The sequence below is a fragment of the Opisthocomus hoazin genome, chromosome 5, assembly GCF_030867145.1.
Source record: "Opisthocomus hoazin isolate bOpiHoa1 chromosome 5, bOpiHoa1.hap1, whole genome shotgun sequence".
Lineage (NCBI taxonomy): Eukaryota > Metazoa > Chordata > Aves > Opisthocomiformes > Opisthocomidae > Opisthocomus > Opisthocomus hoazin.
Window position 1 is genome coordinate 69,838,934 of NC_134418.1, and position 18,649 is coordinate 69,857,582.

At 36.5% G+C, this 18,649-nt stretch overlaps 1 long non-coding RNA gene across 4 annotated transcripts in view; it reads right to left on the reverse strand.

Annotated features, from left to right (window-relative positions):
• Nucleotides 1-18,649, reverse strand: part of LOC142361347 (uncharacterized) — a 68,721-nt gene that overhangs the window by 40,332 nt on the left and 9,740 nt on the right. For 2 of the 4 annotated variants that reach the window (XR_012763936.1, XR_012763933.1), the window contains exons 2-3: nt 7,528-7,579; nt 3,003-3,114 (exon numbers count right to left, since the gene is read on the reverse strand). This is a non-coding gene — a long non-coding RNA (uncharacterized LOC142361347). Of the gene's footprint in view, nt 1-3,002; nt 3,115-7,527; nt 7,580-10,980; nt 11,059-18,649 lie in introns of those variants that run through there. The other 2 variants (XR_012763934.1, XR_012763935.1) reach the window with 2 other exon arrangements.

The window sequence follows — 18,649 nt, forward strand, 5'->3', positions numbered from 1 at the left end:
CCCAGAAACACAAATGCTGTTCACAGAGTCAGATACAGAAATGATATAAAAATCAGGAGTCACTTTTTAATATATAGTTTCCTTTACAGGGACTCACAGTAATGAGTCTTGAAAAAGTATCCAGAAAATGTTCAATAACCTAAAACTACGAGATGCTTCTGTGATGAAGACAGGAAAAACATATCAAAACTCTCTTGCATAATGCCTGGAACACTAATTGCAAGTAAATTTTTAAGGGAAAGAAAGAATTAACAGCCTCTTAGGAGCTAGAAAAAATTTTTCTTAGTAAGTTATCTTTGTAATATATTTAAAATAACACAATAATGAAATACAATCATTCTTTAGCTCTTCCAAGCCATAGACAATTTTTAACACATATTGTCCTTTAATAAGCATCCTAGTGTCTCCTCTAATTTTACCTTTCTCATGTAGGCTTTCATTTTCCCTGTCTTTGGCCAAAGGTTCTATTAGTTTCCATAAACTATCAGTATAATAATTACAGATTTGCAAGTTTAAACCTTAAGTATATCTTAGTCTAACTTCTTTAAAAAGTGGACCTTCAAACAAGTTCCTCATACACAAGAGCAGCTGAATTAGATGCATTTCAGGTGATAATGTGCCTATGTAGTTTGTAGAAATTACTTAGTCCAGAGCTACTGTGTAGATTTCTGGAGGAAAAATTGTTGTCAAATGGACAAAAAAGAGACGAAATGTGAACTAGATGAAAAAAAGACTTAATGAAAAAAATTTCATCAGTCAAAGCCAAAACTAGAGAAATAACATGGTTCTGAGATTTGGCAGTTTCCTGACAAAAAACCAAAATCATTGTTTAGATCCTTAGAAGTACATTTTTAAAACCAAAGATCACTAAACTGACATTTTGGTAAACATTCTAGGCCAACACAAAATGACAGATTTGGCCTAAAAAGGAAAAGTTCTGTTCATTTTCAATTTGGGGAAAATCATTATTTTTAAAATACATTTCAGGACAAAGCATTAGATTGAAGTGTTAGAGCGTTTTGATTTAAGATTTTTTTTAATATAAATTGGGCAGAGAGAGGCATTTAATCTCTTTTCAGCCAAAATTACCTTGCTTTGCTGACATGAATTCACAAAATATTTTGTTCCACATAATCTGTACTTTTGAATCAAGAGAAAACAGTTTTGACCAAGAAAAAAAACGCTTGACCTTCATGAAATTATCTGTAACTTGTTGGAAACAAAAATACAACAATGTAAGACGTATTTTGAGTTTTCCACTAAGACATCAGTCTCACTGAATTCATAGGAACTACAAGTCACAGACATAGTAGGCATATTGACCTCATCATTGTCATCTTGCTTGGAACCGAAAATAACATGAGTATTCAGACTTAGAGCATATCCTAGAAGACGCTTTAGACCTGACAGTCAAGGCTCTTTCCTAATCCAGCAACAAAAATTTGCTTCGAGATTTTTAGTCAAACCAGAATGATAAATTATGATACAATATTCTAAATCAAAGAAGAGGTTCAGTCTGGGAGCTTGGCTTTAGCTTGCATCTGAGAATATTCAAAATGTCCCTAGATCCTGGATAATGATTTTAAAATTTTCTATGAAAAGTCAGCGGCACTTCATATACAAAATGATTAGGGAAACTACCATGCAAGGATAAAATACAGATAACTGAATAGCCAAATATACCAGAAATTTTTTTTATAATAAAATGTCCCCAGTAGAAGAAAGGGTAGATAGATGACAGCAAAGAGAAAACAACTCAGAATATAGAAAACTCTGAATATCTTAAGCTTAGCTGGCAATTGCTGCTTTGGTTTAGTTTCTTATAGTAATGACTGTAAATATTTTCCTTTATCTCAAAGGTTAAAGAAAATAATTCTTTATAACAGATGTCTCTGAATATTTTGGTGTCAGTACTGCATGGCTAGACAATACATTCATGAGAGTCTGCTGCCTTGTCACACTTAGGATCTATAAGGTGAAGAAATATATTCTCTCCATTTGTACTATATCACAGCCTATTATTACAAATTTTCAACTACAGATCAGGAAAACACACATAATGAACAAGAGGTTCAGAGGGACAGTTTTGATATATATAGCAACTGTTTCTTTCAGATTTTATTTTCTGTTTGAGACAAATTGGAATATTATGATCTTCCTAAGAAATGCATATTATTAAGTCAGAATATACTTCAGACTTTGTTAGCAACTCTTTCTTATTTGTAGAATTTCAAGTCCTGGAAGCACTGCATCTGACTCCACAGTTTCTTTCAGAGCAGGAATTGAAAGCGAATTTCCAGACATAATTAAAGAGAGATAGACTTCAAGCTATCTAAAAGTTGATCGCTACACCTACTTTATTAACTCTATGTATAAAAAATAAAAAGGGCTTACTGCATTAGAAATGAAGTGAGTAACCTGATGATGAAATACAACTCCCTGAATCTCTCTGTAGTTTACAGACTCTGCAACAGTATATACAGAATATGTATAGCTTCCAGAGGAAAAAAATTATAATTTCTAAATAGGAATAAGTTGTAACTTCTTTTCTCATTACAGTTTCACTTCCATTGTGTGTCTGCTTGCAGGTACTCATAGAAGGTATAATTTTAATAAAATGTTTTTTCTTGAGGGGGACCAATTCTTAGCTTCAGCTTACCACAATTTAGTAGTTCTTCAGTTTTACAGATACATATGATAATAAAATTCACTATCACTTTTGAATATGTGCTGTCATGGACCAAGATCATGCATATACACCAATGAGCAGAAGCGAGTGCTCACTAAAAGGCATTTGATAATCTTCAGTAGTACTTATTCATCTCTAAAAATCGCTTATTTCCTATTAAGTGCATGCAGATTCCCATAACTAAGCTGGAGTATATGTGTGTAAATCCATTCAGGGTAATGGAAACAAGCTGAGGATCAGGTTCCCCCATTCTCAAGGAGCCTGGTTCACTCTAATAAGAGCTACAAAGTGAACATCTAAAGCATCTTCATACCTGTCTCATTGTCCTTTACATCAGTAACGAGGATCTCCCCTCCACTGCTGAAAGGAGAGGTGGTACCTCTTCAGTAATTTCTTGTATGCAAGAACCACACCTTTCAAAAAAACTGAAGAAACAGGAAATTCAGTATATGTGTGCCATTAGAGCTCATCAGGAGTATACTACTGTCTAGCCCTCTAGGACTTTGTTTGATTCAGAGGTTTTTTGACAGCATCTATATCGAGTTTTGAAATTTATGTGTGTGAACATTCAAAATAACACTGGAATATTAAACTAACATGGGAAGAAAGAAAGAAAATTCTTCTGGTATTTTTCTCTCGTCCATGGGATCTACAATTAGAAAAAAATTAGAAACAATTTTAAGAACAAAGTTAAGGCAGTAACTTATTCTTAATTAGTTCTTCATCTATATGCACAGTCAGTCAGAAAACACCCACTTCCTGGAACAAATGCAAATGAAAAATCAAATAAAGCAGAATGGCTTTGTATAAGCTATTTCAGCTTTTTCTTTCTCAAGTTAAGAGGTGAGAGAGACTGTTACGCTGTTGCTATCATAAGTACATGAGATACGCAGGGAAACCAAGTGTAGAACCATCTAAATAATTAAAGAAATATGTCCATAGACAGGCAACTCCTGTTAACATTCTGCATAGTTTTCATCTGGGTGTCATATGGTTAACCATTTTGTTTAATCTTGCTACATGTTCACAACCCAGTTTGATTAAAATCAGCCAATACATATGTTTTCATATGTGTTTTTAAAACATTTCTTGGAGCTTTCAAGCTCTCACATGAAAGTGAAGGAGAGGGAGAAGAAAAAATGTACTGGGAAACCGTGTGTAACTCAGACACTTCATCAGAGAAAATTACCAAAACTGCCAACGTTCTTGTCACACTAGAAGTGAAGGTAAAAGAGAAGCATTAATGACAAACAGCAACAGCTTCTCCAGAAAAATTGCACATAAACATTATTGCTAATCTTTCTGCTAAGAAAGATGAGCCATAGTGTCATTTGTGGCATAAACAACGGTGCGCTTTTTTAACAGCAGCGTTATTTAGAGTCTCTGCAATGACTTCTTGTATGGCACCTCACACAATATTGACTGTCGCTGTTGTTCCTTAAGCATGCTGGGAATCAATATGGTTAGTAATAGTAATTACAATAAATGAACATTATGAGTAATATTTTACTACAAAAAGAATCAACAATCATCATTTGTGTCTGTGCTAATTATATTTCCACTATGGCTGGTAGATTAGTGCAGAAAAAGAGTCGGCAGCTTACGTTTAATGAAACCAAATCAATCATATCCTTTTATTCTGGACAGAATACAAAGAAGAGATTATGGTGGGAGCATCTTTTGACACAGATTTTCCTGCTAAATTTTAGGCCAGACTGGAGTAAAGACAACAGTGTTTTGAATGAGTCTGAGGATGCTTGGAAGTGCCTTGGGCAAGGATGCTCGAAAGGAAGCAGCTCTGTCAAGAACTGCCTGCAAATCCAGTTTTGAAAAGGCTGTCAAAAACAGCATCCGTACAATCACAAAGAAATGCGCTCCTACAGCTGCACTTACCCTTCCTTATAAAGTAGGTATCGACTGTCACTTGGAGGCAGTTAATCATCCAAAAGAGATACCGAAAAAATATACTAGAGCAGAAACTAGGGGTATAAAATAGAAAAAAAAAAAAAGGTCAACACCTAATTCCCAATTCCTAGGTGCAATTTTGTGCTTCATGCATAGCTATATGAATCCGTGCACTTAGTCTCACCTTCCCATTTGCAAATCGTCATGAAAATAATTGTGTATGTGTGTTCTGATGTGATACATACATATGTTACTGGGGAGTTAAATAATGCACACACAAAAGTTGAAGTCTAAATTAAATTCCTTGGAAAAATAGTTAGGTTTGACTGCCTTCCTACTCTTCAATCAGAGTAAGTTCTTTTAACTTAAACATTCTTCCAGTTCAACAGCAAGTGCTAGTGCTATGGTCTTGCCTCCTGAATAATGCTTGGGGCAGATCAAATGTGCTGGACTGTGTTAGTGACAACCTTCTACCCTTTCCATCCTTCCAATCAGTTACCTGCTGTAAAACCAGACTGCAATGGCTGGGAAAGCAGTTCAATAGTCAGAAACAAATCTTGCGATTCAGTGCAGCAAATGTGCTGAACAAAGCTGCTGCTTGAGACGACCCATGTGTGGATGCTGATCATCAAGACAACTATTGATATGTAGCCTATCTGCCACTTCTGGCTGAATTTATTAAGGCTAATTTTCCTTAAGGAGTTTTAAGGAGAAATTATGCTAGCAAGTCCCCTTTATAAACAACAACTGAAAGCTTTTGTAACTATTCTTGCAGAAATTACAGGACATAAATGTAAAAAGGTACATAAAATATTTTTTGTCCACTTCTCTATTAACAAAATGCTTTGTTTCTTTTTTTAGTGATAGGCTTATTGAAATGCGAGCTTCATCTCCTTTAAACCTCTCATAGGAAAGTATATCTCATAGGATAGGAAACAAAAATAATTTAAAAAAAAATCTGATTTTAAAGATTACTCAAAAAAGTCACACCAGCAGCGGGCAGAAAACAAAAAAGCAGACATAATACTTTCCATATCCCTTAAGAGAATGTATGTTCACAAAATAAAAATATGTTTATCAACTCACAAAGGAATAAGTCACTAAGAGAGTGGTAACAGCTAATATACTTTTCATTCAGAAAGCTCCAACAGGTATGCGATTCCTTTAGAAAAAATTGTAAAAATTAAGGAGTATAAACATTGAAGTGAGCTCCCAGCAGTACTTTCTGGCTTCATTTTTCAATTTTAAGACCTTTTCACAGAACATTGATATAATTTCTGCAAGCTAACACCTTTTAGCAGAGGAGAAAAAAAGAACAAAATGGATAACTCTTCTAGGCTAGATGTTGTCATTGACAACTCCATCTAAATCTGATGCAATGATGGAAAATGTCATAAGTCATACAATTAGCTTGTCCTTAATAAACCATTTGCCTCATTGTTTTTCAGTTTCTTGAGATTAACAACCCTTTGAAATAATGGATTTACCCACTCTGAAAGTAGTATTAAAAGTGCATCAGTAGAAGAGCTCTTGGGGAAAAAAAAAAAAGTGACAATTCCTGTGTGCCGTTTCACAGCTTCTTTCTCCTTTCAGTTCACCTTGAAAATCATCTGCTGAGAAATACCAAGTCTCTTACGTCTCCCTTTAAAAATGATGAAAAGGCAGTACCAGTCTTGAAAAGACGCTGAAAAACAGTTTATTGAAAACCTACAGACAGCTTGCATACCTGAACTCAACAACTTTATTGTGTTTGCTTTTATGCAGCAATCTCTGTGATCGCCGTTCTTGCCCAGCCCCTAACATATACATTACACAGTATGTATTCAATGATATACATCCCAGTATAGCTAACCTCTACAAGAAGTGCATGGTACATATGCATGTGCTGTATGTAAATCCAGATACAGGCAAATCTTTACTTTTAATACTTTTACAATTTTTCTACTAGCATAAAAAAAATAGACTACTTATTCAACTCCTCCTGTAGCATTTAAAAGTAAATAGTTTTCATCTAATCGCATTATGTTCTGGAATGTTTCACTCATTTACAGTTCTATTCTATACATCATTCTCTTAGATATGCCAGAACATAGGAAAACTGAGGTTAGACACAGATTAAATCAGCCTCCTACCATCTATACACTGGGATACTCTACGAAGGAATGTAAAGCCGCGCTGAGTCACTCATTATGGAGATTCAAGGAACAATAACAATAATACGCTTTTCTTTCTCTGCATAAGTCCCTCTAACTGCTACTCAGCCCACAATACCACTGTTAAGAGAAGTCATTTCTATCGCTTAGTACTTACACTGCATGTTGTCTTTCATTGAATTCAAATGTAAAAGCAGACACTGATAAATTACACTTTCCAAATCATTTTCTTTAAATGACTAGCTCCTGATTTCTGTAGCTTTTGAACACAGCTTCTTTGACAGTCTAAGTAGCCAAGGTAGCAAGCCATGTGAAATCTAAACGTTGAGGTTTCACAACCCCAGGCAAGCCTGGGCAGCCCATGCAAGTACTGAGTGCTGGTAAGTGAATTTGGTAAAAACTGTTATTTTGTGAAGCAGCTACTCTGTGCCTGAGGAGTACATCTGCTTTAAAACAACATCAAAAAAAGAAAGAAAAAGTGAATTAAGAGGTTGAGAACTACCTGTTCCGAGGACGGAAAACATTTTAAAATATCAGTGTCTCCCATAAAGCAGAATATCCAAAAAGGATAAAGGAAAATATCCAAAAAGCAGTCAAATTGTATTCAGCAGCTGTACGTGTGGGAGCTGCTGATAACACAGAACAGAGACAGAAAGACACCTACAAGCTGTTTCCCTCTCCTGATAGGAGGTGGAAGTAACCGGTTTGAATGGAGGTTATCAAAGCTTGTTGGGAAAGATCAAAATGCGAGCTAAAGGAAATGCAAGGAAAAGTACTTACTGCTCTAAGACAGACATCCTGCTCTCTAATTCTTCTTTTTTTTCACTTCACCCTGAAAACCAAGAATATCGTTGCTTTGATAATACTTCATGGGTCAGAGGAAATATACATAGACGTATTCTCTTTTTTTTTTTTTTAATTATACCTATGAGAGAGAGGTATGTTTGGCTGAGAAGGCTAATTTGTTTCTGAAGATGCTTCTGAGCCTTGGTAACCAGGAGAATAGGGGAGAAGAATGTGGGTCTATACTGAATTTTCTAACATTAAAAATTGCCTTTTATGTACAGGTTAAGGATGAAAACAAGGATCTCAAACTTGAACAGAAAAAGGAATAGAAACTGGCAATGCAGGACAATAGGTAAATTACTTTAGTTTAGTTTTCTCAGACCAAGATGGGACAATTGTCATCCTGTGCTAGAGATCTACTTTTTTTCCATTGACTCTGTGAAAATCCCAGGGGATTTCCAGCAGCTGGAGAAGGCTAGCTCATTTGCCACAAGCATTTAACAAAGTCCCAGGGAGCTGAACCAGCCACAGCCATAGCTGCCAGGGCTGCTCAGCAGCAGAGCTCCTGGAGCTCCCACGGTCTACAACACTGCACCCCTAAGACAAAAGCGTCTGTCCGAGGCTGAATCCCCAAATTTCTAAGCTGCTACCTCTGCAAGAGAAAACCATGGGAAACATGCCACAGGTAGCTTGGCCTGAACCTACAGAGCTGGCTGGTGAAGATTGCCACTGAGAAGCTCTGTGTCGTCATTGCCGCTGCAGTCCCACAGACATATCTCTTATTTACTGCTCAGCAGACACCTCTTTTCCCCTTTCCACCTCCTGTTCGGCCTTGGATGCATGAGGAGGCATGTTCCCAGACCTTCTTAAAACTTTCCCAGACTCATCCCCAAAACAGCTTGTTGAGTACATCTTATATGTAAGTACATCTTATATGTAAGAATATAAGGACATCTAAAAGACATCTGAATATACTCCTTCTGGGAATCACAAGGCAGACAGAGCAACAAAACAAAGAAACACCTTGGATACTGTAGGAAAAGATATCATTTATGGACATAATTAAATGAATATTTAAAATAAAGATTTGAAAAGGAAGATGTGTTAGATGATAGTCTTCTAAATGAAAATAGCTGGAGCAAGTTTGGGGCAGGGAAGAGGGTGAGCACAAAAAGAATACAAGATGTCTATGTATGCACAATTGTTCTCAGAAAATTATATTTCTCTTTATTTGACTGCATTGTTTTGCTGTCAAATGTTTTACCAGAAACATACAATTTTCTTTCACTCTTTTTTTCCTCTCTAATTGAAAAATACCATGTTATTACAAAACAATGGCTGTAGAATATGACCATGGCCAGAGACTTGAGACAACTATGAAAAATGCAAACGTTGATGAGCAAAACATAGTACAGAAAAAAAAATATAATTTCTTTTTAATGAAAATATCTGACCTAGGAAGAAAGTTGACAGAATATTTAATACAGATGTACCACAGTAATAACAAAGTCATTATAAACACAATTATCTCCAGACACTGGGAAGGAGTATAAACATTCCTCAAAGCAGTTCACCTTACGGTAAAATATATATTTAATGAGTCTAGTTGTATAAGGAAATGTATAAAGTGACCTAAAGAAATACAGAATCACAGAATGGTTTGGGTTGGAAGGGACCTTTAGAGGTAATCTAGCCTAATCCCCCTGCCATGGGCAGGGACATCTTTCACTAGATCAGGTTGCTCAAAGCCCTGTCCAATCTGACCTTCAACACCTGCAATGATGGGGCAACCTCAACTTCTTTGGGCAGCCTGTTCCAGTGTCTCACCACCCTCTCAGTAAAGAATTTTTGATATCAAAAAGACAAGGGAATTTTGAGAAATGTAAGGAGACAGAGAAAACTGAACAGTTTGCCCTGTCACCACCTTATAAATATCAGGTAGTGCACATTTCAGATATAAACTGAAAACAGTTGTTATGCCAGTGGGAGCATTCACCCTGGGTTGGCAATCCCAGCCTCCCAGACAAAGGTGCCTAGGGAGGGAAGGAACTGCGACTTTTAAAAGCAGGGTAATTTTAAAGCAAAGACTTTATAGATCTTCCTGAAAAGATCTGTCTGAACAACTACAGCAGGCTAAAGGGGCTGTGACCTGGGACATAATGTTCCCGGAACAAAAAGATGCATTGACAGCAGCCATTGTAGCATTTCAAGGGAGATCCTCAACCCATGTAGCAAGCCTATCCACGGGTGTTGTGCAGTTCTCCAAGCAGACAGGGAAGGGGAAGCAAGGAGCGGGGGGGGATGACAACACATGACACACCACCAAAACCAGCCTCAAAAGGCAGTAGACAGGCTGCCCTCAGAACTGAATGTATTTCAAAAACGCTTTGTCAAATTGGAAGTGTTGCTGTAAACCATGACACACCACCAAAACCAGCCTCAAAAGGCAGTAGACAGGCTGCCCTCAGAACTGAATGTATTTCAAAAACGCTTTGTCAAATTGAAAGTGTTGCTGTAAACCATTTCATCCTTGGTGAATCAGCATGTACAGATTTGCCCTTTTCTCCTAGTGAAGTTTTGACTGACTTTACCACAGCGGCCAAAGCCTCTTATGCTGATATGCTTAACCTTACCCTGTACAGAAACCCAGCTGTTGAACAGTATTTTTATAGCTGAAAATAAAGGCAAAAACTCTCATGAGATCTGTCACTTGTAAGCAATGAAACGGACTATAAGACAGTCCACCTTTAATATCTTTATATAGATAATAATGCAAACACCCCTCCTTCACCTATGGTAACTCTGCTCTCCCCCAGTGCAACAGCCATTCTAGCTCAGTGAAGTACATATAGCAAATACATTTTCAAATTCAACTGCCTTTAATCAAGTTTAACTTCATTTGAACTGTTGTCAGGAGGAACTGGGTCAATGACAGAGGAGTATACTGTCTTATTGCAATCATATGTCTAATTTCTGTCCCTGGTGTCCTCTCGAGACTCCAGCCACGTCACAGAGCATCGGGCAGAATTTAATCGCTTTCTGCTCTAGTAGTTCTGGCTGTTTGGGAATGGAGATTGATTTTTCTCATTTTGGACTGTGACGATCCAGTGTGAGCCTGCTGCCACACAGTATGAAGTGGCAGCAAGTGCAAAGGAATTTGATGTTCTGTAGCTGCTGTTGTGAACTGCAGAGCTGGCAGCATCAGGAGAAACAGCGTGAGCATGCCACTCGGGTATATGAGTCTTCTTCCTCTGCTCTATACAAGCAAGATGTTCTTGGTAGGTCCTGCCTGTTGCAATGAGTATTTTGGCTTATTTCTGTCTTGTTTGAAATTTTGCTGGTTTGATTAGAATGGCTTTGGTGCTTACATCTACTGGATCTGGTTCGTAAGTGTTTTCAGTACTTTTCAGTGACCATTAAATAAAGCAAAGAAAGTGAAATGCTTACTCTGGCACTTTCAGTTTGCAAGACAGATGGGACAGAAGGACAGTAACTGCACCGTTGCATCAAGAAGACATCAGCAGAACTGTTAAAATGTATTTTCTGCTATGACAACAGGGAGAAAAAAAGTATTACTGCAATTGTTGTGAATTTCCTTTAAGTATCAATGAAAATACTAGACATAGCGCAGTTTATAATACATTTTATCTCCTTTTATAAAGGCTGATCTTTACACCAGCTGATAAATAACCAGGAGACTGCGTCTTTATCACTAGCTTGCTTTTAAAAACTGCTGATCAGAAGATATTTTTGATTAGGTAAATCGAAATCTAATACAATAAATGTAACAGCTTTTCATCCTGAAAAAAAAAAAAATCTTTGTGCACTGTATTGCTAGTAGGGTCATTGTTAGGCCAAGGTTGCTTTACAGAACAAGAAAAATAGGTTCTTTTTCTAAACCGGTTTTCACTCTCCTTACCTGAAATGTCTGCGTTCATCAGTATCTCATAATTATATGTTGATTAATGGTATAATTTATTTTAAATTTACCGAAATTTGGGGTCTCATATTTTGGAAATTATCCAGATACAACTTTAGTGGCTATGTTTGTATGACATATATACATACGATTATACTAAGATATGAGATCGAATTGAAATATAAAGAGAGATGGAGACAGTAATTACCCAACAGGGAAACAGAAGAATCAACGAGAAGTATAAAAATCAAATTATAAAGCAAGCGTCAATGAACATGCACAAGTGACTCACATCATGTTTAAATTCCAAGAAGAAATAACTCTGTATAGATATTTTTTTGTCATTAAATGAGAAATCTTTTCATTATCTGATACATATATCAACCAGATTTTCAGAAAAATTTTGTACAAAGAATCATAGGACATTTCTCACAAAGCATGAATGTTCTTGACCCCTGGAGAGAAAATTTCAGCCCATTCTTTAATTTTAAAGGTGCCAGTTAAGGCAGAAGTAATCTTGTGGGCAAGATGAAATAAAATTATATTTAAAAATATTAAGAACCTCCTGCAGGTATTGTGGGTTTTCAAATGAAATTATTATATATGGTTGTTTTATTAGTAATTAGTATGTGGATATTTTAAACTTCAAAATGTTTAAGCCATGACTGCCATGACTGTGGAAGTCTGACATTACTCATCTCCCACTGATATCTCCTATCAACAGCATTTATGAGGAATTACAGGTTAATCGTAGGTAGAGCATTTGAATAAAACATCTTTTCCATACAGTTTAGGTCCCATTTTGAAATATTTCAAATGGGCCTGGCAGTAGTAAGATTGGAATTTTGATTAAAATACATCAACTTATTTTTATTTACAGAATGAATACGTAAGTTTGGTGTTCGAGAGATGTATAAACCTCTCTGATCTTATTTCCAAAACAAGGAGCTTTGGATAGAGGTCACCAATTCAGAAATGCCATTTCATATACAAAGTAATCAACACCTGAAAGAGAAGGCAGTCTCTGAAATAATTATTTCAATTATGGAGTTGCAGGCCCCGCTCCTGCATAAAGCAAGAAAATATTCTTAGATAGAAGTCAGGGTGGGCAGAATTCTTTAATATGTCAAGTGTCCCAAAAGCCAGATGATGCTGCCTGAAGTTTAGATAATAATGATGCACAACTGGTGGGACAAAGCTGTACAGAGAGGACAAGGTAGCAGTTGGAGAGTAAAATTTTGCTTTCATTGTAGCAAATTTTTTTAGCATTGAAGGAGACAAAATACTAAGGTCAGATTCTCTTCTCATATTACGTTTGAATGGATTTCAAATTTGCTAACTTCAGCTGTTCTGATGCACGTCAGGATAAAGGGCAGGAGTATTCTTTACCATACCAACACACATCTGCTGCTTCTGTCTCCATCTCATCTTCAAAGCTAATTAGGTTAGTTCATTGGCCTCACTTCCTGCATGGCTGGTTTTGATTAAGCCAATGAAGTAGCACATTCTCTGTCTACCTGAATGCAAAATCCATTCCATTTTCTTTTGACTGATCTGCGTTCCACTGTTCTTCAATTGCAGAAATGATCTTTGCTTTCCTCATACTTTTCTTATTAGCATGCTTAAGGGTTCCTGCATGTCATCCCTGAGACAAGCCTTTCTCAGTAATTGTTCATGGATAGTGGCTTAGAGTAAGGAACTATGTTGATTCCCTATAAAAATTGCTCTAGCAAAATGAATCAAATAGAATTTATTTAGATAAGAGTTAACAGGTATAAGCTCACGATGGATTAATGGATATGCTACAGAACACTTGTGTACAATTAACTGTGTGCTAAAGACGTTCTGATTTGTATATTATACAAATATTGCATTAATGTCTCATGCAGACTTTTTCCAACAATAACAGTCATGAGGTAATGTGGTAAACAAATTCTAAAAATTCTTCTGTTTGGCCATTGCATACAGTACGTCCTCAGAGAAAGCAGAAGAAATTTGTGAATGTGGAAATTTAATCCTGAAACCCAGCTACTGTATTTGGAATACAGTTTCTTTATATCAGTTAGTGAAAGTAAGACATTACATTTGAATGGAACCACTAGTTGAGCAAACAAAAACAGACCCTAACTGAAAACTAAGCTATCTCTTCTTTACTATGTACTCTGTAAATACAAACTCTAATTATTAGCCTTTAGGAATCAGTGATGTCTGATACACAGCATCCCATGTGTTATAACCTAATTAAAAATGAATGGTCCCTTAGCACATTAACACTTACCCTTTAAATGCTTTCAAGAGGCATTTTCGCCTCTTAGTGCTTTGAGAGGCAATCAAGAGCTTCTTTTTCTCTTTAATTACTCTCTTTTCATCCTTTCCAGGAACACGTAATTGGCAAAATGTTTACATCCTGTTGCAGCAATGAGACAGATTATTTTCCACATGTTAAGGTGTTTTGATCTTAGATACAATGGCTATTAGGTCTCCAAGGAAACACTGAGTTCAAATCTATACTTCAATTAAAATTGTATTTGAGTGCAGTTATTGGGGCCACAAATTTTAATTTGCTGTCATTACTCTTTCAAAACTTTGGAGTTACTGTGCCCAGAGGCCTCAGTCAAAATCTACTCAGGTAATTGCCTTGCTGTGTAGCTCTAGTTGGATGGGTAGTCTTTATTTCTTGCTATATTATATTGAGTTCAGATTCTCTGCTGTAGTTTCTGCTGGCAGAGGGCAATTCACCCCAAAAGCACATTGATTTCAATGTACTTCTGGTTACAAACTAAGGTTCTTTGGGAATCCCACACATTGAAAAGCTGTATGTAAATGTCACACTCTTTTATTGATTTCTGAAGTATAAAAAAAAAGGGTGTGTTTTTTCTCTAATACAGAAAACTAAATGGCAGTTACTTATACTGAGTAGGATGCTTGTTATCCTTTGATTTTTTTTTATGATGATTAAAAGATACAGAATAAAAACACCTAGAATTTCTGAGGACATGTAGTACATGACATGCAGAGCTACTAGGTGCTAATGCTTACACCTGCCATCAGAAGTAACTATGTTTTAAAAGAAGACTTTGTGACTGATGGAAATGGTCATTCAAATACCATAATTAAAAAACTGGTAATGAGCCTACTAGCTCATCAATGAGTAATATTATTTATCGCTCAACAATCAGATAAAGATGTGCAACATGAACGTGTTTCATGCACTCTAGTCATCAGCTCAACGCATAACTTGTGGAGCCTTTTACTCCTTCTGTCTTCAAAGGAATCTGTGAAGCTGAACAAATTATACCTACAGAACAAGCCATTAGCCATTGCAATACCATTGCTACCAGAAGTTTGTTAAAGAGCATCTGACACAAGGAGCAATGACTGGACTTGAGGACAAGTGGTACAAAGGCCCTAGGGAACCTCTGATCCGCTTGTGATGCTACTTTGGCCCTAAGCGACCGCTGTTGGTGTGTGCGATAGGAAGAGAGTTTCGTTTTGAAGTCTCTGAAAGTGAGCCACGTTGCAACTCTGAGTGGTCTTTTTCTGGCAGGAAAGTGGCAGTATTTATGAGCTTCATGCCCAGGCATTAGACACAGAATTATGTAGAGGAGCTTACAGATAACAAACAGGATGGGACAGTAGGGAGGGACTGTAGAAGGCAGAATATGAAAACCTGGTAGAGTCTTTTCAGGAAGATTTCACGCTGGAGAAAGCTAGCAGGAGTACCCCCAATCAAGGTGGGCAAAACCTATAAGTTTGCAGTACAAAAAATCAAAATCCACTGCCTGAGTTCACTGCCTAGCTTTTTGATAGTGCTTTCTCTAGAGAGACTTATCCTGGACAAAACTGTTGCAAGTTTAATAGGACACTGTAAACATATGAGTAGATATATGCTGTATTTTAAAGTAGAAATGCATTCTGAGAGGAGATGAAGGAGTTCACATTCAGTAATAACTCAGGAAAAAGTTGGCAAGCCATTGCTCCTTCTGCTTCTCCTCATCATCTGTCTAGACTTTCCAAAAAAACCCAAACTAAACTAGACTTCCTGCTCGTGTTTATTAACAAAGGATGGCAACAAATGCTCCTTTGACTGCTCAGAAATAACCTGCTATGCTAGCCAGCAGAGTTAGTGTTGTTCCATGGATTATGGTTTCTTGCAGTATCCAAGCAATAGGTAGGAATGTAGGGAGATGACATAACTCTAGCAAGCCACTGGGGAGGGGAAAAAAAACAAAAAAGAAGAAGAAAGAAAAAATAAAAAAGCCTCTTACAGAAACTTAGAAATTTACACAGCTGAAGAATATTACCAGAAGGCAAAATGTGGTTAATATGGGAAAATATCCCTAGTGGTATAGATAAGATAGTTCTTTGAACAGTCTGGCCCCAAAAAACACTCTAGTGCTGTGGAAGCAGAATTATGAATTTAGTGTGCAGCACTCTTTCTTTTACGTCTATATTACACCAGTACAATACTGGTGAAGATGCTGCACCCTGGAGGAATGCTAAAGCTGAGATCCGTTATGAGAACCATATTACCAATGAGAGAAAATATTCACTAAGAAATCCAGTTTTACAGCTGAATTTACTGTGCTTAGCTGGAGAGAATTCTTGAACTTAATTTACTTGTAGGGTATACAGCTCTGCTGGCTAGGGAATAGACAGATCTACTGCATTTTGTAAGTACTATTTTCCAGTTTGAAACAAAAAAGGCTTTTTTTCCTTCAGGGATTTCTCACAGGAAGCATTCCTCTGAGACTCTTCAGAAGGAAAATGATTTATGTGTGTATTACTCTGAAGAATTTTAAAAGGAACACTATCTTTTTACCACTTGGGCATGGCGGAGGGGGGTATTTGCTTTGGGAGTCTGGGTGTTTTGTGGGTTTTGTTTTGGTTTTTTGTTTGTTTGTGTTGTTTCTTAAACTTAAAAGAATATTCTTCGCAGAGCCAGATCTTCATGACTGCCTCTGCACAGCCTTAAGATTGCTAGCAACACCATAACAAACATCTAGAACTACTACAGGCCACCTTTTGAACAGGAGTAGAGATATCGATATGCGGTGTATACAGGGTAGGCTGACGGATAGAAGTCAGTTTCTAACAGAGACTCTAGAAGTATCCCAGATAACAAAGTAAAGATTTTTCAGTACTTTTCTAAATGTCCACTGGGCTCCATTACATAATTGAAGAATGTCCACCTTGAGAAGGCTGCCTCTTGGTTGTCTATAAACTAATTTTCATTCAAAATTCGTACAATATTTTGTTAACCAAGTACAAACTACAGTAAATGACTACATACATCAAAAATATCACTGGAAAAGAATATCTACAACATCTTATTAAATATCTCAAAAAAACTAGTTAAAAACCATCTGTTTTGATAAACAGAAATGGTTGTATCTCTAATCTCTCACTCGGCCAAATTGGGGAAAACAAAAAAAACCACCACAACCACCATTAAAAAAAAACAGAAAAAAAAAAAAACATGGAAAAAAATGGGATTGGAAAAGAAATAAAAAAGTATCAAAAGGAAACAGTTTCATTTTTAAAATGTAATATTTAGTCATCTCATCTTCCTTTAGTCTACTAGAGCTACACCAAAGATATACATGCATGTTTCACCTCATATTAATTACTTCATTTGCATACATAGGTACTTAAACGATTTGTTTTCAACCACCAGACTTTATCCATCAAGACATTTTGATACACTGAAATAAAGGGTCAAATTAGAATAGCTTTATTCCTTCAAGAATATATTTTTAGAGCTGCAGTAAGAAAAATAGCATGTTCTCTGTAATGTAATGAGCTAATAAAGGGATAGATGATGAACAGGATCTTTCAGATTACAATCATGAAGTTCTCTAATTCTCACAAAGGCTGATAAAAAATAGATATTTTGTTTTCGCCCAAAAAACCACTCTTGTAGATCATGTGTCTAACTTCCATGCTTTATGGTTGACAGGGTGTCTTTTGTAAGTAAAAAGTGACATGCCCAAACAGAAATACTGTCTATTTGCAGGTGCGTGTGATTTCTGCATTGACAAGTTTTGCTGGAGCTTGGTTGTGTTTGTAGCACAAATTGCCACCACCAAAAATAAAAGGCTAAAACAGAAAACAAAATTTCACAAGAAAAGATTTTAAATACATTTCTCTCATAAGATCTTCATTAGCATCTGCAGTTAGATTACTCTCTCATTCATTGCCGCTATGAAGAACATTAGGAATAATATCTAGATTTCAAACAAGACAGCCTGCCTTGCTGTCACCCCTCACTCTCAGCTCACCCTCCCTTGCAAAGCAGTCTGTGCGTGCTGCTCCCTGACACATACAGTGTCACACAAACAGCTGGAGGAATTATTTTAGAAACTGCTTATTAAAATGCAGGATCCCTCCCTCCCCAATATACACTTGTCTATTCTTTGCTTTTTGCTCTAGTCCCAGTTTGAACATGAAGTTCCTATTAACGCAAATGTACCTTAAATGTCAAAACATAGACTGATGTTTGTCTTTTCATGATGGCGCTGTATAGCACAAGAACTTCTAGAGTACAGCCATCATTCAGTCACACTGACCTTGAGTTACACAATGAACTATAAGCTTTGCACATTTTTAAGAGAGGGAAAAAAGCTTTTAAAGTGGCCATTTGGCTGCAAGTTATAAAATGTTTTTAGCATTTGGGAGCTTTGTATTTTTCTTTTTAAGAGGTTAAGTGATGGGAATATAAATCACACCATCATTTAGATACTGTTCATGCTGCAGAGTAGCATTCTGTAATAAGAGGTAGGTTATTTTGTAATTTATATTAATATCCAGCAGGTACATTTGATTGTATGGGATGGGATTATGAAGACAAAAATATTATGACCAGTTTACAGAATATATACATGGATATATATATATCTTCATAGACATTAGCAGATATTTATCTTAACGTATTTTGCTTTTAAGTTTGACAGCTAATGTTGGAATGGCTTGGAAAGCAATAGCAATCCTTAAAATATGATTATTTCTATGGATTGCTGCTTACACGTATGGCTGAAAAAGATAATCTTTGTTTTTAACTAGAAGATTCAGTCTCATTCAGTCTCATTGTAGTGTCGGCTTTATGCAGACCAGAGCTACCCCCGGCCAGGAGGAGCTGGGAATCCAGAGCAGGCTCCAGCTGGGGTTCTTGGAGAATCTGGAACACCAGACAGATCT